Genomic DNA, 16,822 nt, shown 5'->3' with positions numbered 1-16,822 from the left:
AGTTTTACTTTAATTAAATATTGGTCTAACTCAATTTGAAAGAACGAGAGATATATTTTTAATTTCTAAGTAATACATCTCCTCTTCTGTACCAGAAGCTACAGTTACCGGTAAAATTGTTGATGTGATTTTGTTTATACGTAATTATTAATTTTGTACATTGTTAAAAATATTTTAAAATGCTTAGAAACCATATGCATTTTTTGGTAAAAATAATTATGGGGAAAATGGACGATTCTAATTTTGGTATTTTTACCAATATATATTTTTAAATAATTAATCTATATATATTGAGATTGAGTAAAGCTACTCCAAATTATATTTTTAAATAATAAGTCAATGGATGTGCTTGAAATTGGTCTTCTTCCCCTTAAATATAAATAGTATTTGCCGTCTCCGTTAAATATTTACTCCGGGTACAAAAGAATTAGGACCGATGTGCTATGGTAGAATGTATCCATAATTTATCTATTTTAGTCGGTAAATAGCTTAAATCTAAATCCAAAATTTTATTGTTCAAAACATATATAGTTTAATGGAAATAGTATTCATACATAGTTCCAAACCTAATTTATTTCCATATTATTTCACGAAACGATTATGACACTACATGGATTTTATATATAGAACTAGTTTTCAATTTGAAATCGTATTTAAATAAGTTTAATAATCAAATTAATAATAATATTATTAATTTGATTAGTAATGATCTCGTCCAGAGGTTGAGTTGGACGGAGGCTGGTCGAGGCGGCCCGGTTGTTGACGGAAAGTTGTAGGTGATTCAGCTCCCGCGGAAGGCTGACGCTGCTGCAGGCTCCTGCACACACTCAGACAATCTCCCCCTTCACGTTAGAGACCGAAACCCAGGGAAAAAGTCCCCGGATCAGACCCTCCGACGCTCAAGTCAGGTCCTTTTTCCCCAGAAAGAACAGAGAGAAGAAGAAGAAAAAAACAGTTGTGGAAAAAAGTGACGAGGGAGTGTGTGTGCGTACCCGCGTACGAGGAATCTCCTCCTTTTTATGCACCCGCCTCGCTTTCCAGAACCTGTCATCCTGTCAGAAAAACATTAGACACCGGGCTTTGTTGTGTAGTACTGGACACCTGTCTCGCTGTTATTGGTTGTGAAAGCATCTTCTTGTTTATGAACCTCCGCCTTCGCACATGGGTTTTGTCTTGTAGTGAGGGACAGCTGGCAGGCTACTACTGGTTATGAGGGCATCTTTTCGTTTTAGGAACCTCCGCCTTCGCCCGCATTGTTGATATGCAATGATTCTCCTTGACGGACCGTTGAGATTCTCCGCACCCGTACTACTTAGCTCCTCCGATCCACTGTGACCTGCACTGGTCTGCACCCGTGGTTTGCATTTCCGGGCCTCCAAATCGCAGACCTGCAGCCCAAGCTGTCTATACACCGCTACGCCGATCCCGACCTGCATCCTGCGCTTTGTATTTCCTGGTCCTCCACCGCAGGCCTGTAGCTCGAGTTGCCTCTGCTTAGCTTTGCCGATCCCGACCCGCCTCTGCGCTTTGTATTTCCTGGCCCTACACCGCAGGCCTGTAGCTCGAGTTGCCTCTGCTTAGCTCTGCCGATCCCGACCCGCCTCTGCGCTTTGTATTTCCTGGCCCTACACCGCAGGCCTGTAGCTCGAGTTGCCTCTGCTTAGCTCTGCCGATCCCGACCCGACTCTGCGCTTTGTATTTCCTGGCCCTCCACCGCAGGCCTGTCGTCTCTCTTCGTTCTCCTACTGCTTCGCCCCTTCGATCAACAAGCCTGTCAGGCCTCTGGCTCTTCCCTATGCTCAGCTCTGACTGCCTCGTCAGCTTGACTATTTGACCGCCAAGTCGCTTTGACTATTGACTGCCACATCCTCCTGACTTTTGACCGTCATATGACCTTGACTTTTCTAACCCTTTCCTCATGGGCTCCTCCATTACTAACCGTATCAAGTAATAATATTATCAATTTGATTAATAATAAAGTTAATTAAAATAAATAAATATAAATATATAAAATTTATTTAAGAATTTTTAAAATTTAAATAAAATTTATAGGATATTTTAAGAAGATAATTTCATTAGAATATATTAAATTATCTGAGAATTAATTTAATTTATTAATATACAGTTTATATCAAACCCTAAGTGCCAAGTTGCTCTTACGCACCGCGCCGCGGCCGCCCAGCCCAAATCGGAGTCGGAGAACGGCGTCTCAAACATCAGCCGTCTCCCCGCCCGTCCTCCCTCATCCGCTTCGTCGAGCTCCTCGTGAGCACCTTTCGCACGGCGACGACCTCAGGCCCTAGCTGCGCCAGGCCTTCGACACCTTCCAGCATGAGATATCTGCTCTCCTCCACCATGCGCCTTGTCTCCCTCTTCGACGCTTGGTGCTCAACTTCTTCGGACATCCATCGGTGCTGATGGGAGGAGAGGGAGCCAGGACGACGCCCGAGCAGTTCAAGGAGCCTCCGGCGTGGGTCCCTTTCGAGTCCACCATCTTCTACCAACCGTACGAGGTGCGGGAGCTGTTTGAGTCGGTATACAAAATTGCCAACTAATGGCAGCTGCAAACAGTACGAAGAGGAGTGGTTTCGACCGGAAGCTTCACAAGCAGGCTGTGATTCCGGAGGATTCCTTCCCTCGCCGCCAGAAGCAGAAAACAGAGCATGGAGCAAAATCTGCCGAGCCAGCTCGATGAGTTAAACCCCAGGTCAGTCGGTTATTAAGTCTTCTCAAGCATCTCAGGAGAAAAAGAAGCGATGGAGGACTTGAACTTGCTAGAGAAGAAGCAACAGATTGAGTCCTTTATCTATGATCCCGTGGACAAGGTGGTTGTCCTCACATTTTACTGTGGCGACGATGCTCTCTCCCTCGAGCTCTATCTCATGGTAACCTCCCTTCTCCAATGTCATAGCTGGGCCCGTATTCACCGTGATTTACTCCCTCTCATACTTGTGGGGCCGCTGGGTTGGCGGTTCCAACCTTGCAGCATGGTAACCTCCCTTCTCCCTGGTCTTTTCTTATTCTTTTCTTTCTTTGCCAATGTGTGTTCTTCAGCTCTGTAGGTCAGTTCCGAAGGTCTTCAACTTCGTGAAGATCTTAATGTTGGATTATTATGCCGAGGATGTAAAGTTTTTTATGAAACTGAATGAGATCATAGAAATTCCTACACTATCTTTTATTTTAACGGGAATCACGTTAACATGGAATTTGAGTAAACAATTTCTCCTTAATGTTTTTATTTTATTATAGGAATGTAATTAATACTAAATGGATTGGGAACATTCCCAAACAAAAAGATGTGATCAAACTCCTATTGTGAGAGTTTAAATTTTATTATCTCTTATTTTCACTTATTCATTAAATTGGTTGTTGTTTGTTTTTAATAATTTAGCTTTTGACCTCTCTAGACTATATCTAATCGAGCAATTAGAGGGCAGTCAACTGTCAAATGTCAACTAATTCCTAACTCCTGAGAGAATTAGAAAATTTCATTTGATCTTTAATGAGATGTTCTTTTCACGAGTCTCTGCATATACATGTTCTTTTCACGAGTAGATTCTAGAACTTTCACATATATAACAAGTTCAGTTACTATTTTGTGTTTTTAGATTTTTATTTTTCCTTTTTTTGTAAATGTAGACAAGAGAATTTAAAACAAAATAGTCTTCACGAAAAGGAAGATACACAAACAAGGTACTTAATTAGTCTTACTTTTCATGTTTTTAACATAATTTGAATGTTTCTTTAATATATTTTTTTTATTTAAGAGATCTATAAATATTAGCAATTTATTTTATTAAATTTCCGCATTTAAAGAGCAGAATGGGTGGAGACATCACCAACATGTGTGCCCATTTAGGTAAGAGTTGATGCTCCTATTATCATAAGTATGTCTAAGAATCTGGGATGGGTCCAAGAAATATGACTAATTTGTACGTCACACAATGGTATGAGCATAATGATGATATTATACTAATTAGCAGTGACATGCAAGGAATAATCAAGAAGAAGCCACTTAGATCCGAGACAGTAGACGCCTAATTGCTCTAAATCAAGTCCACAGTTACATGAAGGGGAAGATTTTAAAAGTTGCTCATGTTATGAAACTTATCTTACTGTCACAAGACCAAACATCTCTTTGTGCCATTAGAAGCCAGTATTAAGTTCATAGTGATAAATTAGGTGACGAGGTTGATAAATTAGATAACTGAGAGTTTGGACTCGCTAAACACATTGAAGTTCATAGTGACCTCAGCTCCTAGTAGTTCAGAATGCCATATAAACTCTTTTAATGTTGATATTGCCAATATCGGCGTGCCTCTTAATGTGATTCAAAATCTATTCTGTGTGCAAGTTGGGAAAGATTAAAATCTATCCTCAAACCAATGTCACTTGAACTCTTCATCTACCTGTCCGACAATACCACTCCTATTAACCATGTTAGATTATTTGCTTCTATGATTCCACATAAGTGGTTCATGACGTCTTGATCATGCTTGAGTAGGGGTATTCCCTATAAATGGGGATCGATTTTGTGGGTGGGTGACTCATTTGGCTTTTAATCATGCATCAGACTAAATATGCACAACTTGTGGGAAAGGGAGAATTGAGATGAGATGTCCACTCCTATCCTATATGGATAGTTGAGAACCTCTTAGATATACTTATGATAATAGGAGCATCAACCCCTGCCTAAATAGGTACACATGTTAGTAATGTCTCCACCCATTTTGTTCTTTGACAACGGAAATTTAATAAAATAAATTGCTAATATTTGAAGATCTCTTAAATAAAAAAATAGATTAAAGAAACATTCAAATTATGTCAAAAACATGAAAAGTAAGACTAATTAAGTACCTTGTTTGTGTATCTTCCTTTTCGTGAAGACTGTTTTGTTTTAAATTCCCTTGTCTACATTCACAAAAAGGGGAAAATAAAAATCTAAAAGCACAAAACAGTAATTGAACGCGTTATATATGTGAAAGTTCTAGAATCTACCTGTGAAAAGAACATGCATCTACAAAGAAGAGGATAAAAGATTGTTACAACTCTCATATCTCATTAAAGAGTAAATGGAATTTCCTAATTCTCTCAAGAGTTAGTTGACATTTGATAGTTGACTACCCTATAATTGCTCCATTATATATAGTCTGGAGATATCAAAAACTAAATTATTAAAAGTAAACATAAATCAGTTTAATGAATAAGTGAAAATAGGAGATAATAAAATTTAAACTCTCACACATAGGACTTCGATCACATCCTTCTTGTCTGGAATGTTCCGATCCATTTAGTATTAATTACATTCCTATAATAAAATAAAAACATTAAGGAGAAATTGTCCTACTATGGGTATTGAATGAAAGATTTACTCAAATCCCATGTTGATGTGATTCCCGTTGAAATAAAAGATAGTTGAAGGAATTTCTGTGATCTCGTTCAGTTTCATAAAGAACTTTACATCCTCGGCATAACAATCCAACACCGTGATCTTTGCGAAGTTGGAGACCTTCGAAGCTGAAGAAGAACACACATTGGCAAAGAGAGAGAGGGGGAATAAGAAAAAGTGAGGGAGAAGGGAGGGTACCTGATAAACTTGATTTTCTCGTGAAATGGGTATCAAAAGAATTAAGTGACCGAATTCATTCTACACTAATGTAGTATAGAGATGACTCGAGTCGTCTCCCAACGAATGTAGCAATAATGATATCTTAGGATTGATTTGTTATTGTTTTTTTTTTTTGTTTTTGATATGGAAATGGGGGTTTTGGGTTTTTAGAGCTAAATCTAACAAATGAAGACAATGCAAGAATGAAACTAAACCTAATGAGTGGCAGACAATATGAGTAATGGTGCCTAAACTGACTTGATAATTGCATTAAAGAGAAGCAACTAGAATTAACAGAATGGAGACTAATAATAGCAAAACTAGAACAATCCCAATTTCAAAGTTTAGATGCATGAGGGATCAAGCAACCATTCGTCACATGGAAGGAGATCTACTCAGATCCATGAAGAGGAATAGAACCAAATGGAACAAGAACTAATAAAAGCAAAACGTATCCAGATCCACTTAACGTCAAGAACAGTAAATAGAGATCCAATTGCAAAGTAACCAGAAATAACTCATGAACCAACGTAAGATCGAATTCAGATCTCCACTTAAGGAGCTAGCAAACATTCAGATGAGTTGAAAGCAAGGGAACAGATCTAAACCTTCATCTAACCCTAACAATTCGAGCTAATGAAACTAGACAGCCAAGAAAACAGAAACTAAGCTGGAAGGTGGGAAAAACAGAAATGCAAGAATGAAATATGGGAGAAGTGATGAACCAAGGTGAGCTGGAGGAACTCCAAGCACCCATAGGTTAGTGAGAAACCGATCGATTGTGATCCAGTGACAACATCAGTTTTGAATCCAGAAACTCAGAAATCAATAGCAGCAACCGAGAACCAATAGAGATAGAAACAAACACTCCTATCCAATTGGATGTTGTCGGAGCTTTGACGGAAAGAGATCATCGGTTGGAAGTCAAAGGAACCAGGATCAAACTTCCAGATTGCTCCACTTCTCAGCTTTTTCTTCTTCGCTCAGAAATCGTGGCAGAATTGGAGATCAGTTGGTTGAAGTGGCGTCGCCGGCGGTAGAGAGGATGATGACTGGAGGAAGGGATGCGCCCTTGACCTCCATTGCTCGCCAACGGTGGAATGGATCGGGATCGTCGGACTAGGTTCACGCCCTCTATTTTGATGGGATTCTCCCTGTAGCAATTGACGAATGAAAACCAACATTGTAGCTTCTCATTTGAACTCATCTCAGATCTGAATGAACGGCTAAGAATGTTTCAGATCTCATCTAACGGCTGGATCACTTCAGATTTAGATCAAAAGCTTCAGATCTTGATCAATGGCTCTGATCTGCTTTCCCTTGGCTTGGATGAACCAGATCATGCTGAATGGCTCAGATCTCTGATCTTGATTGCACGGTCCAAGTTAGTTCTTTATTGGCTCTCCTCTATTAGCCCTAGATTTGAGTTCAAATCTCGTCTGATCTGATTGAGTCCTTGTCCTTTGATGCCTACAAAGATCATATTCGAATATTAGCATCAAATATCGCAATAATGAGATAATTTGCAATTAAGTTTAAGAATAAATGCAATTCATAAAATGTGATGCAAATATGAGTTTAACCTATGAGCATATCATAAAAGCATGTATTTATGAATTAAAATATTGTGGTAAAATGATGGTTATTAATTCCCTCACACTTATTCTTGCATGTCCGTCAAGTAAAACTAATAAAAGAAAACAACTGCAAATCATCTCCCTAACATTTCTGCAGCAATACCTAGAAGATGATAAAAGGTAATTAACTAAGGTCATTTAAAGATCATAAACAATCATGAAATCAATCCAAATGTCATTCAGTAGATATGATGGTTTCAATTCAATTGAAAAACTAAGCAAAAATGCAATCTTACAAGGTATTCACCAATTCTAACTCTCACACTCAGACATGTATAAGTGGAGGTCACTCAATGTCACAACATTTTACTACCATAAGCTTACTTATTTTTTAGTTCTCCATTACCATAAAATATGGTATACATGAATCAAAAGGATTTTTTGTGAATTGCAATGGAATCAAAAAGAATTAAGTGAAGTGAAGAAAATGGCAAAGGGCAAGGAATCAATGAATAAATGAGAGTATTGAAAGAATAAACTTGATGAGTAGACTAACTAATGTGAAAAGAGACGAATATTATTTGTCACTGAGTAAACAAAAGATTAAGCTAAACTCTTCTTCAATTGGATAGTTATCTAAAAATCTTGATACAATGTCGCCTCAACTTGATACTCTTCATTGCTACTGTTTTTTTTTACACTTCAATTCCAGAATTTGGAAACTAAAATAATCTCAAATCACCTCACACTTCTCTGTCTCGGACAATGCAACACATCATGCTATCCAAATACTTGATACTCGTGATGCTACTAATCAAAAATAGCATAGAGGTTTGACACTAAACATGTACTTGTTGGTACATTGGTTTCATTTCTGCAGAACCAGATGTTGCAGAAATTTCAAGTTTGGATTCTGGTCTATGGAAATCAGCAATTCCAGCAATTCATAGGAAGTCCAGGACTAAATCATGTAGTTTCTTGTATGGAATGCAATACCATTTGGTAATGTGATAGCAAGAACCTCCCTTTAGTCTGGCTATGATCAAAGATCTCCCCAAAGCACATGGTATCAAGACACTGATTTCAGGAATCTCAAGATTGGGTTTGTCACTGATCAGAAACTATGTAAACACTTGGCACGCAATAGATTACCTCTATTCATGCCCTATGTACCCTATACTCTTTATCATGCAATGAACCACTTCACTTATTGCTTCCCAACAGCTACACATATTCACTGAAATGTGCCCACTAATTTAGTAACCAATGAACCTTGCTTAGCCCCAAAGATCCAATAGACCACTGCCTTGCTCTTTGACAGAAATGTAGTAAAAACAGAATTCAAAAATCCTTGGTAGTAAATACATTTTACTGTTTCTTTATATTTGTATGGATGAAAAACAAACCAACCAACTCACAGCAATTTAAGCACTTAATCATGTTCCAGCAGTTTCAGTAAATCGTACAAATGAAGAACTCTTGTCACTTCCATATAATGCTCAAAAATCAAAGATCAACACTCATGAATCCATCTAAAACATTAAAGATCTCCTAACATATAATATCTCTGTATTTCACATGACAGGAACTGGATTTGAAAAGATCGATTCAGAAACAAAACTGATTTCTGGGCATCTGATTTCTCAGATTCCAATTTCAGAAATCTGAATTTCAAGGAGTTTTGGTTTGAATCATGAAGAATTGAGCTTATCCAGGAATCTCATTTAACACTAAATAAACAGGATATTGAACTCCCAACTATGCTGAGCAGAAACATCAATCACAATTGGCACCAAAAAACATTCTCGGCCCTTCTCTGTTTACTTATTTCATATTCAGTTTTTTTCAGCTCACTTCCTTGCAATTGCCCACCACCTTAAATCCGCACCCATGAAAAACCAACTAAGTTTTTAAAATCCTTGAGCAATTGCAACCTTCCCCCCACACATAAAATTTTATCCATCTTGAATACTTATGAATCAAAACAAAGTTCTGAAACATCAACAGCTCCTTAAAACTGAGTTCACAGCTACTCATAGATTTTTTTAAGATTGAGCAACAGAAATCAGATTGATTCTGTGAGTTGTAGTGTTTTCAGTTGACATTCATTTCTTAAAGGGCTTGGGGGAGTGTGTACCCACATTACATAGGCAAAGACCCAAATAGAATTGATGCACAATTCAGACTTGAATTCCCAATTTCTGTCTTTCATAGTTTCAGCCTTTCACATATTCGAAGCTCTCAAATTCTTGTTTCTAATTTTTATCTCCCCAATGTTTTGGTGGTTCTTATATCTTGATTTGCTGTAGAAATTTACTCATCCTTGCATGGTTAAAGGAGCAAACAAAATTTGATGTCATAGCACAACACAATTCTGAATTCTGCACTTTAAAGTTCAGATTCTGGAAAATGATTTCTTAAATTCTAGAAGAGTGGCCTTGATATAAATGATAGCACCTCAAATTGACAATGCAAGAGTAGGAACCGCTGTTCAGAGTTCCTGAATTCAGTTTCAGAAATCACACTCCCTGGATTAAGTTTCAACATTTGAGAGATAAGGTAATTTTAACTCGAGTTGTAGAGATCTCAATTCATCATTGTCTCTCATTTAGCACTGGATTAATAAGAAGTTGAATTCCAATTTCGGCTATTCAGAATCAACACATTAACTTGGCACTAAATAGGGCTTTGAGGAAATACCTGCTGCAACCAATTCCAGAATCATCTCTTGAAACTCATACCAACCTGCTGATTTCTGCACTGCAGTTTCCAGCAGATTTTCTTCAATTCAAGGTGATGGATGGTTCTAGTACTAACAAGTACAACTTTATTGGAATTCATACTAACAATTTTTGATCTTATCACAAATGTTAACCTTCCTCACACTAACAGATAAGTTTCTTCAGCAACTGCAAGGGAAAGAACATAATTTCAGAAACTCAGCTTGTCTTGATACATATTCTTTGTATCACTGTCTTGTTGCTCCAGAATTTCAGCAATGCTACCATCATCAATTAAGAGGTCTCTATATGGATTCGATCTCTACAACTCATGAATTCATAGCTCAATCAAGGTTCGTGTTCTGGTCAAAAGTATCATGAACATTTGCCTCGAACACCTTTCAGATTCTAAGTTGCAGAATTTTCTGAATTCCTGTCAATTTCTGTTTTCTGTTTGTGCGCCATATTTCTTCTGTCTCCACAATAGCTCACTGATGTCAACTATACTTCCATGACCTTCTTAACTTGAGATGTATCTCAACTACAAAGATTCTCATTTAGCACAAACTTCTTCCAGCAACTCCAAATTCAGAAATCAGATCCAGTTTTTCTCTTTTCTTGTTCTGGTTTCAATTCAAGATCTCTCTTACAATTTGTTGCAGCTTAGGATCCACTCCTTGCATAAAAATGGGGAGATACCCACAATTAGCTCACAGTTTAAAATTCTTCACAGCACAGCAAAGACAATTCAGATATTGCACTTCCAGTAATCAGGGCTCTTCACTCAGCATGCAGATTTCAGATTCATACTTTGCCCTTTTTGTTTCTAATTCTCTCCTACACTAGCTTCTGTAGACATTCAAAAAGAACGACTTTATAGACATGCAACTCTCTCAGAAACTAAGCTCATCTCATTGAAACAATCCAACTAGCTCAGTACTCATCAATTCAGCTCCAAACAAAACAATTCCAGTTTCTAAAATTTCCAAATCTCCTTTAATAAATTGTGCTTCTCAATGGTAGAGCATTCAGCTAATCAACCAAGCTATTCCACAATTTAAATTAACTGAAAGATGGCATGAAAATTCTATCTTAAAACAGCTTTAATTAACTTCAATCCTCCAACAATGAATTAATTCCTCAATATCAATATTTCCAGTCAAGTTAATCGGGAACCTCTATGAACCTCAAACATATGCATCACCCACACACTTAACCGATTGGAGCTCTTTTTTATTTGTGTAAAATCTTGCAGCAAATGACCCCTTTGTTATGAAGGCGTGGGCAAAGACATATCCCGACAATAAGCATGTGAAATTCCTAGCTGATGGCTTTGCAATCTACACCCATGCTCTTGGCTTGGAATTGGATCTCGCAGATAAAGGTTTGCTCTCCTTGTCGATAACCTCGTGGTGAAGGTTGCAAACATTGAAGGAGGAGCATTCACCATTTCCGATGCAGAAGAGATCCTCAAGTCCCTCTAAGATCATTATGGTCACTGCATTTGTGTGTTTGTACGTCAAGTAGTCTACTAGTTGTGTCACCCTAGCAATGCTTTGTGGTGAATCATGACGTTTGACTGATGCAGCTATCGCTTAAATACAGCTCTGTTTTTGAGCAACTGAACTTGAAGCACAAGTAAATTTGCTTTCTGCTAGTCATTCTGTTATTCAGGAGTCATCAGTTTTGCTGACGGTTCAAGAGACGCTAGCTCTTAGGGCAATTCTTTTAGGATTGTTTAACTTATTCCGTGGGTTTGAACTGCTTTTGATTTCATCTATAGATTGATCGATGGCTCGTATCTTCTGAGTGGATTGATGGAGGCAGATCAAAGTCGGATTGAGTGGATTGATGGAGCCGGATCACAGTCGGACCAAGCAAGGATGGCTGAATGGGCCTACAAAGCTGGTTGGACGTGAAAGGCCGACCATAACCTCCAAACGGGTGTCCCCTGTAACTTGCAACTGAGGTTAAGAGTCAAATACTAAGTTACCTGGCTCGTTGCTCTTGCTGATCGGCCGTTATGTCCCATCGGAGACAATGCGTCTTCCCGACAATAGTAAAGTCGAGTGAAGGACAAGTCAGTAATACCATTCTGTACGGTCAAGCTGGTTATATCCTGACCGAGTGGCACCTCAGCTTATAGCGAGATCCACATGTATGTTTTATCGTACTCTTTTAGATTGTCGACAATAAAAAAATATCCAGTAGATAAATCATACTTTAAAGGCTTCTAGTCGGTCACATCATAAATGTTTGCATGCTCACATAAGAAAAAGTGTCAAAGATACTTTACGACTTATCTTTTCTTAGTAAATTTTGAAAAACATACCTATGCTTTGGGATGTGTGCATAGGCGCTATAGTGACGCTATAAAAGAGAATCCTCATCTATAGGAGAAGGTATGTGATGCTTCACTATTCTACACGCTCTATGCTACTGTTCAATGCTATTATTTTCCCCACCTGAACTGAATAATGACTTGAGCGTCGGATGATCAACGTCGGAGACTCATTCCTTGGTCCGACATTGACACTCCTTGTGTTGCAAGACAGCGCGGAGTTTTCATCCAGTCAACCATAGAGCCATGTTCACAGTCAATTATCTTATTAGCTTTTGGACCAGATAAATCTAAAAAATCATAATTATCTTGAATTTTTGCTCTACTTCAATAAATCATCAAAAAAAAAAATAATATTTATTTTATAAAGAATCGATTATTATCTTGATTTTGTATTTTTAAAATATAGGTCCAAATCCATTTTTGACATGCATGTCCATATATATATATATATATATATATATATATATATATATTATAACGGATGTGCAAGAGTAGATCGTGTATAGTTTACAAAATGGCGTTCCTCTTCTTTCTCTGCCTTCTTCCTCTTCTCTCCTCCGCCCATCGCTACCCGCCGTCGAATCCTCGGCTGAAGAAGGCCTACGTGGCACTCCAGGCCTGGAAGCACGCCATCACCGCCGACCCAAAGAATATCACCGGCGACTGGTCCGGCCCCCTCGTCTGCAACTACACCGGCGTTTACTGCACGGCGGCGCTCGACAACCCCAGCCAGATGACAGTCGCCGGCATCGACCTCAATCACGGCGCCCTCCAGGGCTCCCTCCCCGTAGAGCTCGGCCTCCTCTCCGACCTCGCCCTCCTCCACCTTAACTCCAACGCCTTCCGTGGCACTCTCCCGGGGTCGCTTAAGAATCTGACGCTCTTGTACGAGCTCGACGTCAGCAACAACCAGCTCGGCGGCGGCTTCCCCTCCGTCGTCCTCGAGCTACCTTCTCTCAGGTTCCTCGATATCCGCTTCAACAGCTTCTGCGGCGACGTGCCTTCCTGCCTCTTCGATCTCCCCCTCGATGCTCTGTTCCTCAACGACAACCATTTCACCTTCTCCATCCCGGAGAATATCGGGAACTCGCCGGTGTCGGTGCTGGTCTTCGCCCGCAACCAGATCACAGGGACGTGCTTCCCCAAGACGATTGCGAACATGCGCAACACTCTGCACGAGCTCATCGTCATGAGCGCCGGCCTCCGGGCTTGCATCCCGCCGGAGATCGGGCAGCTCACCAAGCTCCGCGTTCTCGACCTCAGTCACAACGGTCTCGTCGGGAACCTGTCGGGGACCATCGGCGGCATGACGAGTCTGGAGCAGCTGGACGTGGCCCACAACAAGCTCTCCGGCGAGATTCCCGGCAGCATATGCGACCTGCCGCACCTCAAGAACTTCACCTACTCGTACAACTACTTCTCCAAGGAACCGGCCCGGTGACTCAGTATCCGCAGCCACGACGACCGCGAAAACTGCTTCCCGCTCCGGCCGCTGCAGCGTCCGCCCGTGCAGTGTGCCGCCTTCCTCTCCAAACCCAACTCCTGCGACTCCAACGGCTGCATTGACCGCCCACCGCCGCGGTCCCCGCCGGCCTCTGTTCGTCCTTAATAAGAATAAGGAGATAGATCCATCGACGACCGATCGTGATGGTTGCTCTGTGTATTTGTGCTTGCAATTTCCGCTTAATTTTCTTCCTAAAATCGGAGTTTAAAAGCCAAACCTAATATATGATGATTTGTGAACTTCAAATGGATTGTTGGATTTAGAATAAAGATTTGTGTGAAGTTATTCAAACATCTTTCTTTTTCCACTTTGGACAAGATTCTACACTCAATCATTAGTCTTTGTCGCCTAATTTAAACGACACAGGAATTGATGACATGGTGTTCTTCTTGCATGGCCCTGTAGCATCAACGGATTACTGGACTATTGTTAAGAAATTGAAAATTATTTCGCCAAAATAAAATATAAAATATTATGACCATAAGAATAGACAAAAATAAATAAATAAATACTTTTAATTTCCAGTTGATAAACAATTTAAATGTTCAAGTCAATGTCTCTTCCCTTCCCTCTCTTTCTAAAGTAATCATGATTGTGAGCCATAATAAAACGCGGTAGTCTTTGGGATAAAGTTGAGTTAGTTAATATGAGATAAGGTTATTATTATAGGTTAAGAATTTGAATATTAATAAAATCGAGAGAAAAAATCTTCTATACTGGTCAACTATATACCGATCGTACGAAGTTGCTGGATGATAAACTCTATCTTTTACTATCATAATAAAACATGATGTCTTTATGATTCATCGATGTATTGAAAAATAATAGGTTCAAACCGTGTTGAATATATATTTTTATTAAAAATAATATGTTCAAACACGTTGAATATATATTTTATTAATTGTATTGACTTCATCTAATTTGAATGTACTCTCGTATTAGCACGGAATAACACTAATCTTTTGTATGTATTAAATAAAATGTTCAACTTTAATAAATTTGGCCAATCACTCCTAATAATCAAGTTTAGTACTGATGTTGCTAGATCTTTCATGAGATAGCGCCACAATATTAGCGATGAGAGGACTCAGGAAATGACGTGATAGCAATTAGATTTAAGAAGATAAGGCGATCAAAGTCATGATAGCATAGTGGTCAAAGTCGATAAAGGAGAGCATCTGCTCAATTGACTTTGATTGGTCATCCAGACCCGACCGAGTTACAAGCTAGCCGGGCGAGTAGAGGCCGACCAGCCCTTCAGCCGATCAAACATATGGAGCCTAGTATTTTACCTAAGAGATAACACATCTGGTCATCTAATAGCCGACCGGGTTTTGAGGCGTCTAACCTCCTACGCCGACCCAAAATTAGAGCTCTTCAGTCCAACCCGGCTGAATTACCAGTCGGGTGAATAGAGGTCGGCCGACCCTTCAACGAGTCAAACGTATAGAGCCTAGTACTTCACTTAAAAGATAACATGTTCGATAGTTCAACAATCGATTGAGGTTTTAAGGCGGCTGACCTCCTAGGCCTACTGGGATGTCTGAGCCAGCTCAGCCATGGGGTTGGTTAGAGTATGGGTTGGCCTCCTTGAGGATTGCAAACCCCTCCATGCACGCCCGGACGGATAAAAGATCGACCAGCTTTGAAGTATTTATCCTCACATCACTACCCCGACAGATTTCTAGCAAAACACAGGTTGTTAGATGAACTTCCAGGAAACACCAGGTATCTTATTATTTCTCAAACGGATTCCTGGCATGAACAGTGCATTACACTATTCTCCGAACAAAGGTCTCAATGTTGTACATTACATAACTGAGCGGCTTAATGCCGAGACAGGAATAAAGGTGGTCGAGCTTATGAGTCGGCCAAGATACATGCAGTACAATACATAACAAAGCAGACTATATAGTGTGTCACAGAGCAGCTCAGCAGAGATGGTCGACCTTAAGGACTGACCGAGATATACTTAGTAGATAACATCCTAACAACTTGTCATAATAACAATTATGTGTTAGAGAATATTCTTCTGGAAACTTTTTTGGGGGGCCATCATCTCTCCCATCAGCAGATCATTTATAACAACATATTCTCTCATCAACCCCAACAGTAACAAAAGTTATAAACGACAAAAGAAATATACATGTGGGTAAAAGAAAGATTCTTTGGACAATTATAGCGCATTGTCTAACAAACTCTGACACATATTGCCACCTCACGATTACAGAGATTCTGAGAGGTGGTATATAAAGGGGAAGTCCTCTCCATGGTGAAGGAACGCTCTCTGACATCTGCAACTCTACTCTCAGGCGCATGTTCATTATTGTTCTTCATTCACCCGTCCGGACTTATACTGATTTGAGCGTCAGAGGGCCTTCGCCAAAGACTCCCCCTGGTTCCTAGGCGTTGATGTTTTGTTGGCTCATCTTCGTGTGCCTAGGAGCAGAAGGAAGCTTTCCCGTGGAGTAAAAACATCTTCTACTAGTCAACCATCGATCCACCGTGCTCAGTGCGTCATCTCTGCAATTTTCAGACAGGGTCACCATGGTTCAGCAATGTGCCTACTCCACAAAACGGTCAAGAACTCTAAATTAGAATTAGATTTAGAGTTATAATGATCTTATTTATACAGTTCAGACAATACATAATATCGTAAATCCCACAACACTCAGCACCTTCAGCATGGGAAACACCCATGACATGGGTGTGTCCGATTCCTCAGACTCGAACATGGCCAGGCCGTGTTCGGTGGCATGACCATGCCATGTAGCAAGGCCTAGCCATGTCATGCACCAAGGCCTAGCCATGTTCTGCACCACGACGATGGAAAACCCTTCTTTGAAACACACATCAAAACTCACGAAACATGACATAGTTTGGTCGTGCCTCCCAGCACAGTCATGCCTCATACCCTCAACAGTTGACATAGTCTGGTCGTGCCTCCCAGCACGGTTGTTGCTTGTGTAAACCAAATATGAGTCATTTTCAATAAAGTTTTTACACAAACACTTGAATTATTAGTCAGGATGTCTAAATCTATTTTTCTAAAATAAGTAATATAGTAGT

At 39.8% G+C, this 16,822-nt stretch overlaps 1 long non-coding RNA gene and 1 pseudogene across 1 annotated transcript; both read left to right on the top strand.

Annotated features, from left to right (window-relative positions):
- The first annotated feature begins 2,150 nt into the window (after nt 1-2,150).
- LOC121986439 lies at nt 2,151-11,531 on the top strand. The gene is made up of 3 exons (XR_006113416.1): nt 2,151-2,885; nt 8,066-9,978; nt 10,078-11,531. It is a non-coding gene; the product is annotated as an uncharacterized LOC121986439 (long non-coding RNA).
- Nucleotides 11,532-12,763: 1,232 nt separating this feature from the next.
- On the top strand, nt 12,764-13,858 carry LOC121987175 (annotated as a pseudogene).
- Nucleotides 13,859-16,822: the final 2,964 nt, after the last annotated feature.

This window comes from Zingiber officinale, chromosome 5B (assembly GCF_018446385.1).
Source record: "Zingiber officinale cultivar Zhangliang chromosome 5B, Zo_v1.1, whole genome shotgun sequence".
Classification (NCBI taxonomy): domain Eukaryota; kingdom Viridiplantae; phylum Streptophyta; class Magnoliopsida; order Zingiberales; family Zingiberaceae; genus Zingiber; species Zingiber officinale.
This window is presented reverse-complemented; position numbering and strand designations above follow the sequence as displayed.